This window comes from Hesperophylax consimilis, chromosome 6, assembly GCF_061612785.1.
Source record: "Hesperophylax consimilis isolate HC1 chromosome 6, BYU_Hcon_1.0, whole genome shotgun sequence".
Classification (NCBI taxonomy): domain Eukaryota; kingdom Metazoa; phylum Arthropoda; class Insecta; order Trichoptera; family Limnephilidae; genus Hesperophylax; species Hesperophylax consimilis.
Genome location: NC_142841.1, coordinates 25,490,325 through 25,505,099, shown reverse-complemented (window position 1 = coordinate 25,505,099; position 14,775 = coordinate 25,490,325).

Genomic DNA, 14,775 nt, shown 5'->3' with positions numbered 1-14,775 from the left:
ACAGGTTTCCTAACAAACTGTCGGTAAAACACGAATATGCTATAAAGGGTGACCAGAAAACTATGAAAACGATAATTCATCACATTTTTAAAAAGTTATATAAAGTCATGGAAAGCGATGAAACAAAAACTTTATTAACTGGGTTAAGTAGGTTAGGTTAGGTTTAGGATTTTTTTTCATCGTTTCTAATGATGTTATTTCACTTTTTAAAAGTGTGTTGAATTGTCACTGTGTTGAGTTATCGTGGAACCGTTATAAAGATGTCGGAACCCATTTGCATAAAAAAATTTAATGTTTACCAATAAAATCTAAATGGACTAAAATCTTTTTAGAAAATGGATTGCAATCACGTTTTAACAGGATTCAAATAAATCAGCCATACTATTTTTTCTCCGTGTGCACGAAGCAATGGTTTATTAAAGAAAAAATTCACAACGTGCGGCGAATTTTTTTTCTAGCAATTTGTAACGTTCGTTGAGATGCTAACCTTACTAGTTTCATGACATTAAGTAAATCTAAATATTTATGTATAAAATAATTTGATTGAAATTGAGATATCACCAAATGGCAAATATATGGCGGACGTATAACGAGAGTAGACTCAATACCAAAGATATGTGATTCCTTTCAAGGGGTCTTGTGGTAAAATTGCCTGTGATCAACAGAGAATAGATTTTTAATTTATTAATTTGAAAATACATTTTTTTATTTTTAAAGGAAGACAAATTTCGCGGCTTACGGATTACCTGACTATATTTGAAAATCTCCTACTACCACCACAGTAAGCGAAAAATTTTACTCGTGGTGTGATGGAGAACTTAAAGAGTTGAAAACACCACGCCTGTGTGAGGCCCAAACGCGACGCCAAACCATCGACCGGTAGAAATTTACAAGAATATTGTTAATATTATTAGAATATTATACAATAAGAATATTACAAGAATTTTAACAATGACAAAAAAGGAGTCGTGCAAAGCTGCCACATCTCAGTTTCTCTGTAGGTTCCACCATTTTACTTAATTTGATAAACATTTTTTGATAAAAAGGTTTAAAATCTCAGTGAAATAAATGGAAAAGGTCGAGCAGTCTTCAGTCAGGGATACATGCTACGGTTAAGTGAATCAAGAATCAGTTATTTGATAAATTACTGAAGCAGGTATGATAAAGGAGCACAAATAGACCTCACCGTAGATAAAATGTTTTCTCTTTAAATACATCTAATTTAATTTTCATTTTATTTTTGTTGATTGAATGAATGATTAAAGTGGCACTCATGCGCAAAAAAGCGCGCATACAAACATATTTATGAAATTGGATGACATTATATTAAATTAATAAAAATGTACAGCAGTTGATATACGAAATAAATGTCGGAACTGTCTAATTAGAATTTTAACTAGGTGTTGGTGTTATTGACTCCAGTCCCTCAAGATGAAGGTTCAATCATCCTCAGTCAAACAAAAAAAAATATTTTTAAAGTTTTACAAGTCATTTTAAAAGTTCACAGCAGATAAAAGCCAGTCCCAGGGAATCCTCAGTAAATTATTTTTCATATAGATTTATATCTTTTTGAATACATCTATTTATAAAAATATATGTATTATTATTAAAAAACTTTATTTTTTACGATTTTTTCTCATTTAACCTGTTTCTTTGTTCAAATAGCCACCGAAAACCTAATTGTTTACTGCCGTGGTAAGTAAAAACACAATTATCGAAATGAGCAAAAATGAGTTGAATATGGGAAATAGTTTAGTATCAAATTTCGTGTGTTTGACATGAGACATAATTTAATATCAGTTGTTTTCTGTATTAAAAAAAATTACAATTGATTTTGACGTCCTTGCAATTTTTCGGCTGTTGGTAAGTAAAAACTTGTAGTATTCCTGTTTCTGTAAGTAAATATACAATAACTACCTAGAAATTACGGCATTTTTACTTACATTACAAACTTTCTGTGTTTTTATTTGTATAAATAGTTAGGTAGTCGGTTATTGGGATAGTTTTTGGGAAGCCCTCCTGTTCCTATCAATAAGTACAAGTGGAAAACAAAGAGCAGAAATAATTGCACTAACACCATAATATTTAGAATTCAAGAAAAGTTAAATAGATCTATTTGACGGTTTACCTTATTCACGAAGCCATGATTGGAGTATGTATTTACAACCATGGCATTTTAGTCTCAGTAAAATGGGCCGTTTTGTAAGCAAAGGTGTTCCCGGGCCGGGGTGCGGTAATGGCCAGTGGTTACTTTATCAACTATAAAAAGCTGAGATATCATTAAGGAAATTAAAGAATTAGACCCTAGAGCTTTTTGGACATTAATTCGGAAAACGTGATTTTAGCCATGAAAAATTCCATCTATTTTTAGAAAACTGTATTCACAAAATTAAACGCCAGTATTTATCATAAACAAGATAGATTTTTTCTCGATAAAACTCGGCAATTTATTATTAAGTGGAGCCATACAATTTTCGACTTCATCATTTTATCGTAGTTGTCTCTGCAAAGGCATCTCGATCGGATTGATGACGTCAGATTCAAGTCACAGCACTTACATTATATTTAATCTTTTGTGATTGATTTATTGATTACTGTACTGATAACGGTAACCAAACAATAATTTTTTTTTTTACATTTGGACATAATCGTTGAAGTTCTATGTGAATATTGGTAATAATAATACAAATTTAACAATTATTATCGTTTTAATTTTTTATAATATATCTCTTTTGACCTAGTTGCGCCTTCTCTTAAGCCGGCGAGTTTCAGCTCGATAGGATGTCGGTTAGTGGGTTAATTTCCACTTCCAAGATTCTATTTCATTCATTCATTAATTGATGTACTCGAAAAAAAATCGAATTTTTAACACCAATTTTCAATCCATGATTGAAAATTGAATCCATTAAATGTTTATATTCGTTAATAAACAACTCATTTTCCTTTTCAATAATAAGTTCCTACAACCATACACAACTATAATGTATTTGTACCGATTTAGGCAAAAGGCAAACACTAATTATAATTTCTTAGGTAGAGATGTTTTGGTTAAAAATGATTATTAGGTAAGTGCTTTATAAAGACTTAAAAGCATTTCCAGGTACCCTTAGAACAACTATTATAAATTGGCAATACTTGAGAAGTGGATAATTGATAATTAAATTTATTGATGATTTAGTTTTTAGGCTTTCCTCACTAGCTTGCTTAACGTTTCAAATACGTTATTAATTCGTTTAAAGCTTCTTAAGTGTTTACCTCGTTGAAGTATATTAAGCAGCGCACACTTTGATTAGTATCTACGTTATTTTTCAATTATTATCTACGTTGTTTTTCAATTAGTATCTGCGTTCTTTTTCAATTAGTATCTACGTTCTTTTTCAATTATTATCTACGTTGTTTATCAATTAGTATCTACGTTCTTTTTCAATTATTATCTACGTTGTTTTTCAATTAGTATCTACGTTCTCTTTCAATTATTATCTACGTTGTTTTTCAATTAGTATCTACGTTATTTTTCTATTATTATCTACGTCGTTTTTATGAGAATATGGCACTGCTCTCAACAGTCTAGAGCCAGCCAATTGAGGAATGTTGTGAGGCCGAAGGTAGTGGGGATAGAAAAAAGATGGGGAAGAGGAAGGTGGGGAAGTATCCGGCTATTCAGATCTGGTTCCCAAACATAGTTAAAGCCATTTCAAGCAACGTTTTAATTCTGAATCGTGGTTTTACACCGGGGGGATATTGAGAGTATCTTCCAATCTGAAATGTGCCGCAACTATAGTATAGTATTTTAAAAGTATAGTATTTTAAATAAAGTTTGTAAAATAACACAAATTCGACAAATAAAATTTATCTGCGCAGGCCTGGATTTGAACCCGTGACCTTCGGAATGCTAGTCGAGAGCCTTATCCCTCGACCACGGACGCCGTCAGTTATGCGTTAAGATGGGAAAAACCCCTAAAATAAAGTCGGAATTTGAACGACGTACATATGTGAAGGAGCCTTGCACAAAAATATGCGATGCGCGGCCCTGGTGTATTGAATTTTCAGTAACATATCTCTAAAATAAAGTAGGAATCTTAACAACATAAGTGAAGAAGTCCTGTAAAAAAATATTCGACCTAGAGGACTACAAAATTGATCTTTCTGTGCGATTTATTTTAATTATTTCTTTAATATAGTTAGTTAGATAGTGATAGTTATAGAAAACTAAGATAGTATACTAAAAAGGAACCTCTTGGAAGAACCTTACGGGCTTTTTGATTATCAATTCACCCAGTTTACCAGTTCACACAAAACATATTTATAATTATCGCCTTTAAAACGTGTATTCAAAAGCTGTATCTAAGTGAAAAATAAATAGTCACTTGCCCGAATGATAAAAAAAATTAAAAGTAAGCTGCTTTGCACCTTATCCAATGCGAGTTGTGTGATGACAAAGTAGAGACCTTAAAGAAGGAAATATGAAGTATGATGCAGGTGATTTTATACCTTAATAATAATAATGAATAGACTGGTAATTCCTGTCATGTAACAACTAACAATACTGAAAACATCCATATTTTTTATAAAAAGTTATAGACATATTTTTTGTTTTTATGCCTAAGAGTGGTAACAAAATATTATTGGTCACCCTAAAAACACTAACTTCTCCTTATTTTTTCAAAACAATTGCGTGCCACAAACAATATGGTGTAAACAAAAATGTTATTTCTACAAACTAGTTTTGGTGAAAAACAAACCAAGTCTCGTTCGCACTTGAAGTTTACAGGGCAATAAATTAACTTGTTAGGTAAATCCTCAGCGTTCAGGAGCCTTGTTTCATCATAATTTGAACTTACATTACGCTCTTGTTTTAAAGTTCCTGTAATAACTTTTACATTGTATTACTTGAATATTTCGTTACGCACAGATGTAATTATAACTTAAAACATGTAGATATAAACTACAAAGTATCTGCTTCATTTCATGTATAAGTACCCAGAGTCGGCTCTAGGTGGCAGGTGGTAGGTGGTAGGTGGTAGGTGGTAGGTGGTAGGTGGTAGGTGGTAGGTCGTAGGTGGTAGGTCGTAGGTGGTAGGTGGTAGGTGGTAGGTGTTAGGTGGTAGGTGGTAGGTGGTAGGTGGTAGGTGGTAGGTGGTAGGTGGTAGGTGGTAGGTGGTAGGTGGTAGGTTGTAGGTGGTAGGTGGTAGGTGGTAGGTGGTAGGTGGTAGGTGGTAGGTGGTAGGTGGTAGGTGGTAGGTGGTAGGTGGTAGGTGGTAGGTGGTAGGTGGTAGGTGGTAGGTGGTAGGTGGTAGGTGGTAGGTGGTAGGTGGTAGGTGGTAGGTGGTAGGTGGTAGGTGGTAGGTGGTAGGTGGTAGGTGGTAGGTGGTAGGTGGTAGGTGGTAGGTGGTAGGTGGTAGGTGGTAGGTGGTAGGTGGTAGGTGGTAGGTGGTAGATGGTAGGTGGTAGGTGGTAGGTGGTAGGTGGTAGGTGGTAGGTGGTAGGTGGTAGGTGGTAGGTGGTAGGTGGTAGGTGGTAGGTGGTAGGTGGTAGGTGGTAGGTGGTAGGTGGTAGGTGGTAGGTGGTAGGTGGTAGGTGGTAGGTGGTAGGTGGTAGGTGGTAGGTGGTAGGTGGTAGGTGGTAGGTGGTAGGTGGTAGGTGGTAGGTGGTAGGTGGTAGGTGGTAGGTGGTAGGTGGTAGGTGGTAGGTGGTAGGTGGTAGGTGGTAGGTGGTAGGTGGTAGGTGGTAGGTGGTAGGTGGTATTAACGCCTTGGTGGACTCGGAGAGGACTTCTCCATTGCGCCCGCATGGCCCGCCCTATAGTTACCAATTACGTGTGATTACATTCTGCACTTATATTTTAATTATATTAGTGAACTGTTTCGGCGCATAAGGCCATTTTCGATTGTTTTACATTGATAATAGTGTATTGTCAATATTTGCCATTTATATGACATTTTAATGTAATTCAATTACGAATGAGGTTTTAGCTGGTTCCAAGAAAATTATGAGAACGCAAGTGGAAAGTGAGATCAATCAATTTTCCTACGATATTTACATTTATCTCCAAACGAAATGAGCCTATAGATAAAGCGTTGAAAGAGAGAAATTACTTTAAAAACATTTTATTATCATTTCTTTCAGAAATTAAAATTTCGCAATGTTGAAATGTGTGCACGCGAAACAGTGAACAACGTCAATGCATATGAAACCAGTAATTTTGATTCCTGAAGATTTTTTTTTTCATTCTTGATAAATAAATGCTTATCGTTCGTCACACTACAACAACTATCATTTTTGCTAAAAGTTAGTTAATTTTATTTTATTTATTCTTATTCATTAAAGGAAAAAAAACATGTAAGTAATAAGGTTTACAATTTACAATGACAATATTTAATACTACTCTTCCAGAGAAGCATTCGCTTGTGGTTGGAATTTGAAAGCTTAAGACGGTTTTTCAACTAATTTTTGTTATAAGAAAGATAACGTTCATTAAACTGAGAAAAAATGGAAACGTTTGGATAAAAACCCTTTCGTTATCTATGACAGATTGAAAAATAAAGACTATTTCGTAAACTGAACCTTGCCCAATATCAATGTACATAATTTTAGTAACTATTCGTTGCGTTCTTCTCAAAACTAATAAAGATAGGTCTACGTGTACTTTTTATTTGTTTTTTTTTTTTTTTAATATAATGATATATAACTTGTAGTACTTATATTTTACGAGGGTTTTTTTCTATTCCTGTTTCAATGAGAGAAATTGTTACGATCTTTGTGTCTGCTAATAATTTTAGAAACACATATATAAATTAACATTATTTATCAAACATAATATTTCTTAAAATATTTAAAATCAAAGCAAAACATCAATACGCTGAACAAACTTTATTAATTCCTTTTTAAAATGAATTTTCAATTTCAATAATTTCATTCGGGATTTTGTTGTAAAGTTGGACTTGCCGGTATGTTTAAGATTTCTGGGTGCGTGATTTTTTTTTTGCGGGCAATCTAATTTGTTTTGAGTTTCCCGTCCCATGTCCATGTATCTCGTGATTGTAATTTATTTTTCCTTTCACTTTCTTAGACATCATTTCCATTTTTATCATTTTTATAAAAATATAAACTTTTAAATTTATGTTTTCGCGAAAAAAACTATTTAAAAATATGCCCTTGAATAATTAAAAATATGCACTCGAAATACTTTTAATGTGGCTATTTAACACATTTACCAGAAAACAGCCAGAGTCAACTGGTCGATTTCAGCAATATACCTAACATTCAAACAATTACCTTTAGCTACTCAGCAGAAAACGTTCCCGCCACTTATAATTAATTTTATATTCTGTTTGGGTAACGCCGCCCCGGGAACAATTTATTGGATAACCAACACCTCTGCCATAGGTCACCCCAAGTGGTTGGCTACGTTTGGTAATTTAGTAGGGTTGCTCGGGTTCTTCGCGTGAGGTGTGTTCAGGATGCGCCTACCCACCTTTCAATTCTCCTAACAATTCTCTTAACTTTTACCTTCCTAGAACTTCATCTCCTTCCTTTCCTTAAAAAAATACCTTCCACACGGCATCCCAAAAGATGACACAGGCCCTGAAGGAAATTAATTTCCCGAATGACCCCAAAAAATTACCCGAATCAAGTATTCGATTTACTTGGTTGTGCCACGTCCATCTCAGGTGTCCTCGGCTTCTTACATATTATTCTAGCACTCATCTGCTCCACATGTCTAAACGGTGACCGGATAAATCATCAAAATGATAATTCATCACATCTTCAAAAAGTTATATAATGTTATGGAATGTGATAAAACAAAAAATATTAACTTAGTTATGTAGGTTAGGTTAGGTTAGGTTAGATTTAAATTTTATTTTTTTTCATCGTTTCTAATGACTATATATCATTTTTTAAATGTGTGTTGAATTGTTTATGTGTTGAGTTATCATGGAACCGTCTAAACCATCAAATCGTTTCTTTCTTAATCTTGATCACTTTTTTCACCGTCATACATGGTTTTAATACACAAACGCTTCAGGAATCTCGGTTCTACAGCATTTATTCTAGTTTCACCCTTCAATGCCTTACTGCTATGTTTCAGGGTTGGTATCAGAACTCCATCCTGGACTACTAGCCTCACTTCTATGAACTGATATTTTTGAAAAAGCCTAATTGATGTCTACAAAGTTCTTCACGTATTCCTTGCAAGCATTTATTATCCGGATTGAAGTCAACAAAATACTCGAGTGTGCTTGCGTGTTTTTCATCCATCACGGTGCCACGGTACCATAACATGCGGTGAAAATCATTTTAGAGTTGAGGGATGACAAGACAAATGGTTTTCGAAAAATATCTATCATAATTGAGTGATTTTTAGATTTATCTCATGCCCGTAAAGTGCCCACAGCGCACCTTCGTACTTAATCTCCAAAAGAATGTGACGAGAAATTATCCTATTTCCTCCGCTCCGAATCTTGAGATATTTGAAATTATTACGAAAAAATAAGCGCGAAGAATCGATTGATTATAAAAATGGTAACCGGATAAAGCAAAAAATGATAAAATAATATTTAGGTGAGCTTAATAAAAGTAAGGTTATGTTTCAGGTTATGTTAGACTAGAGGGCCTACTCTGTATCGTTTGGGTTAACAAACCAATAAGTGGTTTAACCTTTCCTTGCCGGTGCTGAACTGAGTGAACATCGTCTCTAATTAATAAAAAATTCTGTAAACACCGAGTTCAAATTTGTTGGTATTCCTCCGCAATACATTTATTTATTGAATTCAGTAATGACAATATATAAATAGCACCTACCGAGTGTATAGCACCGGAGGACAAGGATTTTTTTAACACCGTAAGGGAGGGGTTAATACGGGTTTACGACGTGGCTATTCACATAGAAGCCGAGTTTAATGTTATTACTTAAAAAACATACCAAATTAAAATTTCGCATAGAAAGTGTTTTTAAAAACGGGACGTGGGTAGAATTTTAATTGTCTTCCTGATAATTTAGCTCCATTCGCGCCCATACGAATAAAAATTTAGCGCTTTCATCAAGTTATGATTGATTTTTGATCCATTAACGTAAATTGTTTGTTTCCAAACATTTTTTACATACACCTACCTATGAAAGGAAATAACAGATCAAAATAGATTTTTTTTTGTATCATGCGGCTAAATCTCTCGATTGGTCAGCGATGTGTTCTGAACATCTAGTAGTTATCATTTTACAACCAAATTTTCCGTCTAAAATGAGGGAATTAGAAGGAGTTCAAATTATCTTTATACAAATTATGTTAAGAAAATATTTCCATGCAAATTATGACATTACACTAATGGAAAAAAAACAGAGATAACTCACACATAAATAGAAAAATGATAAAAAAAAAGAAAACAAAAACGTTCACTAATGAAACCTTAGGTCAAATCCTAAAAAAAGTTTCAATCATGGATATCCGAACGAATTAATTGATTTAAATAAAGTCCAGAAATTGAGTCTCATAAAAGAAAAAAATATTATTACTCCTATAAGTAATTTTATTGTCATGCTGTTCGTAACCCGAGAATGTTTGACTTTCTAAAAAAAACAAAGATTTGGCTCAAATTAATTTTTTCTTTATTAGGTAGTATTTTTGTTGTATATTCCACGTACATTATTTTGCAATATACAATTTAGTGCATCATATTTTTTTTCAGAATTTAATCTGGTTCTTGGGCTAGGAGTGCACGAATGTAAAAAAAACGTTGTGATTACGGCGAAAACAAATATATAATGGTAAAAACTGTGGGTTCAGTGAAAACAAATATAAGAATTGCTTTTCTGTTTCAAAACGGGAGTCGTTTTAATAGTTAAGTAATACTTTTTTCAAATGTGAAATCGCCGAGTTTAGTCGGTCTTTTTAAAACGAATTTAAAAAAAATGATCTTAAAATGATGTACTATAATATTTTAGTAATAATAGTTTCTTATATTACTTTATTTTGTTTTAGGCCTAGCTAGGCATTTAAACATACAGATATGCATATAAACGTATACGAAATTTTAATCAATTACATTTTTAATTATTCACTTTTCTTTCATAATATGTAATAAATTTCACAAAGTGAGTTAGTTATTATAGAATATATAATCAAAGTTTTATTTATGTAACCATTTTTAGCTCTATTAGTAATTTCCACCATGAACTGGGAAACATTATTTCAATTTGCAAAAAAACTCGAGACACTATAATAATATTCAATTAATCATGAATACAATTATTTACTTTCAGTTCAGTGCCGATAAATCATCGTTTCATGAAATATTATATTTTTACAATAATTAAAACATAATTACAATAATTGAAATACAATTACAATAATTAAAATGTACTTAGAATAATTGATATATCATTACAATAATTGATATATCATTACAATAATTGAAATAAAATTACAATAAATAAAATTTAATTACAATTATGAAATATAACAACATTTTGATACAAAGAAAAGAAACCCTCAATATTATTAGTTTCCATAATTAATTTACTATTACATTTAATCTTATGCTTTACATTACTTAGTTCACTAGGTGTGTAACCTGTTCTGAGGTAGGTGATAGGAATGTTTAGTAAAAATATTTCACTCTCACGTTATTGAAAAATTTATGAAATGTTAAATATTGATGGAGAAAAATTAATAAAGTTAAAGTTATCGAATTCGGCTGCACACTGCAAGCTCTCAAATCCCGGAGTGCGCAAGTAAAATTTATTTGATTAATTTACCACCATTTTATTTGTTAAGACCAACGTTGAAACGTTGCTTGAAATGGCTTTGCCGTGTTTGGTGACCAGATCTGAATAGCCAGGTAATCCCCTAACTTCCTCTTCCCTATCTTCTTCCCCTCCTCTATACCTTCAGCCTCACAACATACCCATTCGGGGATGCTATAGTCTCATAGGCTCCAGACTATTAGCGTCAGTTGAGACTCTTTGCGGTATTCACATAAAAATATTATAAGAACTCGAATGACGCTGTCTAGTAACAAGTTTTCAATAAATATTTAACTTGCGAAGTCAGTATTAGAAGGGATATATTAGGTAGGTAAATCAAAGTAGACAAACTCTCGCGTAATTTAGAGTAGTAAATTATGTGGAAGTTCTTAGTTCGAACTTGTTGTGTTTGACAAGAATGGGGCGAATAGAGTTTCTGTGGTTTACAAACTAGGAACTGCTTTTACCAATTTCCTCTATGGTTCATTTATACGCACCAGATGACATTACACAATTTATCGATAAAGTACCTACAGAGATTTATGTCACTCTTTCCCCTAGCACCGCGTAACACAAATAACGGCTTGCATTCATCACAAAGCAAAATGTATAAACATTTTATAAGGGTTGATAAAAAATTAATATCTTTCATGAAAATTATATATTTATATGATGCAATAATTATTTTGCTAATGGATTCAAATATTTTTGAAATTTAACTCTGCTGTGTACTGCATACCTTGTTAATAATTTATAATACGTGTAATGTCAATTCCAGAATTCAAAAAAAAAATTCTAGATAGCTATTGTTGGTTTACATTTTTTCCCAACGACCAAATGAAATTAACCCTTTCAGACCGTCTGTACATTTGAATATACAAAGATTTTAGAATTTTTTCCTCCATATCTATGGATAATAGTTTTTTTACAGTTTCTGGTACAGCTGGTTTAGTGAGCTATTTTTCTGCTTTTTTATTTTTTTAGCTTTTTTTAAATAATTAGATACATGGCACATGAAAATATATAAAATTAAAACAAATCATTGAAGTCCTCCTCACTAGGAGATCCTGTGCTGAGGGGGACTATATATGTTAGTATACGTTTTCAGCGACTAAGATGATGTTTTTAATATATTAGCTAGTTCTTCTTCCGATATTTCCCTAAGCAAAGATTTGATGTCCTTAATGTAGTTATTTTTCGTTTTCCTTTGTTTGGTGTTGAGAGGGAGTTTATTTTATAATTTTATTGCTAAAAATTCTGAGCTTTTTTGTCCAAAGGTAGAATTACATTTAGGAATATTTAGTATGTCTGTTTGCTTGGCTCTGGTTTTATGATCGTGAGAGGGGTTTGCCTCTGGTTTATTTTTTAGGTGATGAACTAGAATATTTTTAGCATAGATTTTTTGTTAACTTAGAACATCAAACAGATTAAAAATATCAGTAGTTGGCGTCCTTACGGGGAGCTTTAATATGGTCTTTATAATCCAATTTTGAGTTTTCTTTAGTTGTTTAAGATGGTTTGATGATGCTGAGCCCCATCCTATTATTCCATATTCCAATAGAGAGTGGCATAGAGCATAATAAACTCTCTTTAGATCTGTAGTTGACAAGATATTTCGTAATTTTTTGAAGAAATAGATGAGTTTTGTTAGCTTTTTTGAGGTTCGTTCGATGTGTGCATCCCAATGAAGTTTGTCGTCAATTACGATCCCAAGATATTTAATTGTTTTAGTTTGGACTATATGCGGGTAAAAACATTGCGGATATTTGTTTAGAAATTCATGTAATTGGAGTGTATGCTCATTCGTTAATTGACCTCTTTTGTTTTTAGAGAATGTTAGATATTTAGTTTTACTCACATTTAATGTAAGGGAGTTTGCTTTTAACCAGTTTTGGAGTACAGTCAGACCTTGCTCCGCTTTTTTATGTGTGCTTGTCCAATTTTGTTCATAGAATATAACGACAGTGTCATCTGCAAAGCTCATTATGTCTCCTTCAATGGGAAGACTCATAAGGAAGACTCATAAGGTCATATAAATGAGAAATAGTATTGGACCCTATACGCTTCCTTGAGGGACACCGTACTTTATTGCTAGAGTTTTGCTACTTTTTTTACCAATTTGTGCATACTGTTCTCTTCCAGTTAAGTAACTTCTTAGTAGATTTAGAGTTGTTTGTGTTATTCCATTTTTTTTAATTTAAAAAATAGTATTTCATGGTCAATGTATCAAAAGCTTTTTGAAGGTCAATAAAAACTGCCAAGCATTTTTTACATTTTTTACATTTTATCCAGTTTTTTTATAATTGTATTTGTTACTTTAACTATAGCATCACCAGTACCCAGGTTTTTCCTAAAACCGTATTGCGTCGTTGATAACATTTTATTTTCATCCAAAAATTTAATCATTTGTTTTTTTATTACTTTTTCCAATATTTTCGATAGTATAGGTAATAGACTAAATGGTCGATAGTTAGATATATCATTTTTGGGACCGCTTTTGTAAATTGGAATAATCGTAGCAATTTTAAAACGTGTGGGAAAAATACCTTTTCTTATTGAAAGATTTACAAGGTACGTCAGTGGATAGATTAGCTCATTTAGTAGATATTTAATTGCTTTGTTTGATATCAGTTCATTTCCCGATGAGGTATTTGTGTTTAGGGAGGCTATGGTATTTTTTATATCTTCACTTGTTATCTTGACTATGGGGAGTTTTCTTGATTGACATTTTCATATTTGTTATATTTTTTGTTTAATTTGGTAGAGTATTGTATAATTTTGTAGCATAGAATTTAATATATCTCTGTCCAAAATATGTATTAAAACTGGGAGTAACCAGTATATTTTGGCCTATTGCTCTGAGTGTTTAGGTTGAGCAGTGGAGTATAAAGATATATTTTAATTTTATTTTAATGAAATATTTTTTAATAAAGTTTTTGTACGTTGTATACTTGGAGTTTTTAAATATTTCTTCGGTGGGAGTTAAAACCCTAACTTTAAAAATTGTGTTTAGTACTCTTTTTAGGGATATGTTGAGCCGCTCTGTGTGAGTGTAGTAAATTTTTATCGTCGTATCTATGTCGTATTTTATGTCGTTTATGTTGAGAATATTGTGGATTTTGTTATTGTATTTTAGCTAGCAGTTCAAATAGTAGTAATTTTTTTATATTAATGGTGATTTTTGTGTTAATATCTCAACCGAATTTTTTTCATGCGGCAGATATTTTTTTCAAAATTTTAAGTGAAATACGTTATTTGCGATTTAATTAAAAAAGCGGTAATAACTTCTAAACTATGGAGAAAACAATAATTTTTATAAAATAACTGTTTTTTTTTTTTTTTTTTAATTTGTGTATTACAGACTTGTGTCCATTTACAATACACATGTAAAATTAACTACACAATGTAAAGAATAATAAATAAATGATACAAAACAATAAAAGAAAAAGAATAGAAATAACAAGTTATAAATAGTGATTTTTTACATTCATATGCCTCTTGAATTCTTCAAGGCTACTATTAAAAATATCGATAGTCTTGGAGGCGTTGTTTAACAGCGCCGTACCTCGTGTCATGCTATGCCGAGCCAGTACGTCCGTTCTGCCACGTGGGATACATAGCAGATCATGGTGCCGTCCCTGGCTGTAGTTGTTCGGTACGTATAACTTATAGCATTCCAGAAGGTATGGGCTATCTATTAAATTATTAAGAATTTTGTACGCCGTTACTGCAAGGGCCCCACTCCTCCTCGAGTGGAGACTTTGGTAGCGCGTTTTGGCAAGCAATTTTTCGTGATGCATGAATCGCGAGTACTCTCCGTGCATTCTCAAATACATGTATCTCAAAAACTTTTTTTGAATCTGTTCTAATTTTTCAATGTATTTTTGTTGGTATGGGGCCCATACAGCGGAGGCGTATTCAATTTTAGATCTTATAATGCAGTTGTACAAAGTCATCATTGCCTCAAATGTTATCAAAATGTTCTACCATTGCCAGTTTAAATTCAAGTATAAAAGGGTTAAATAAACAACGCT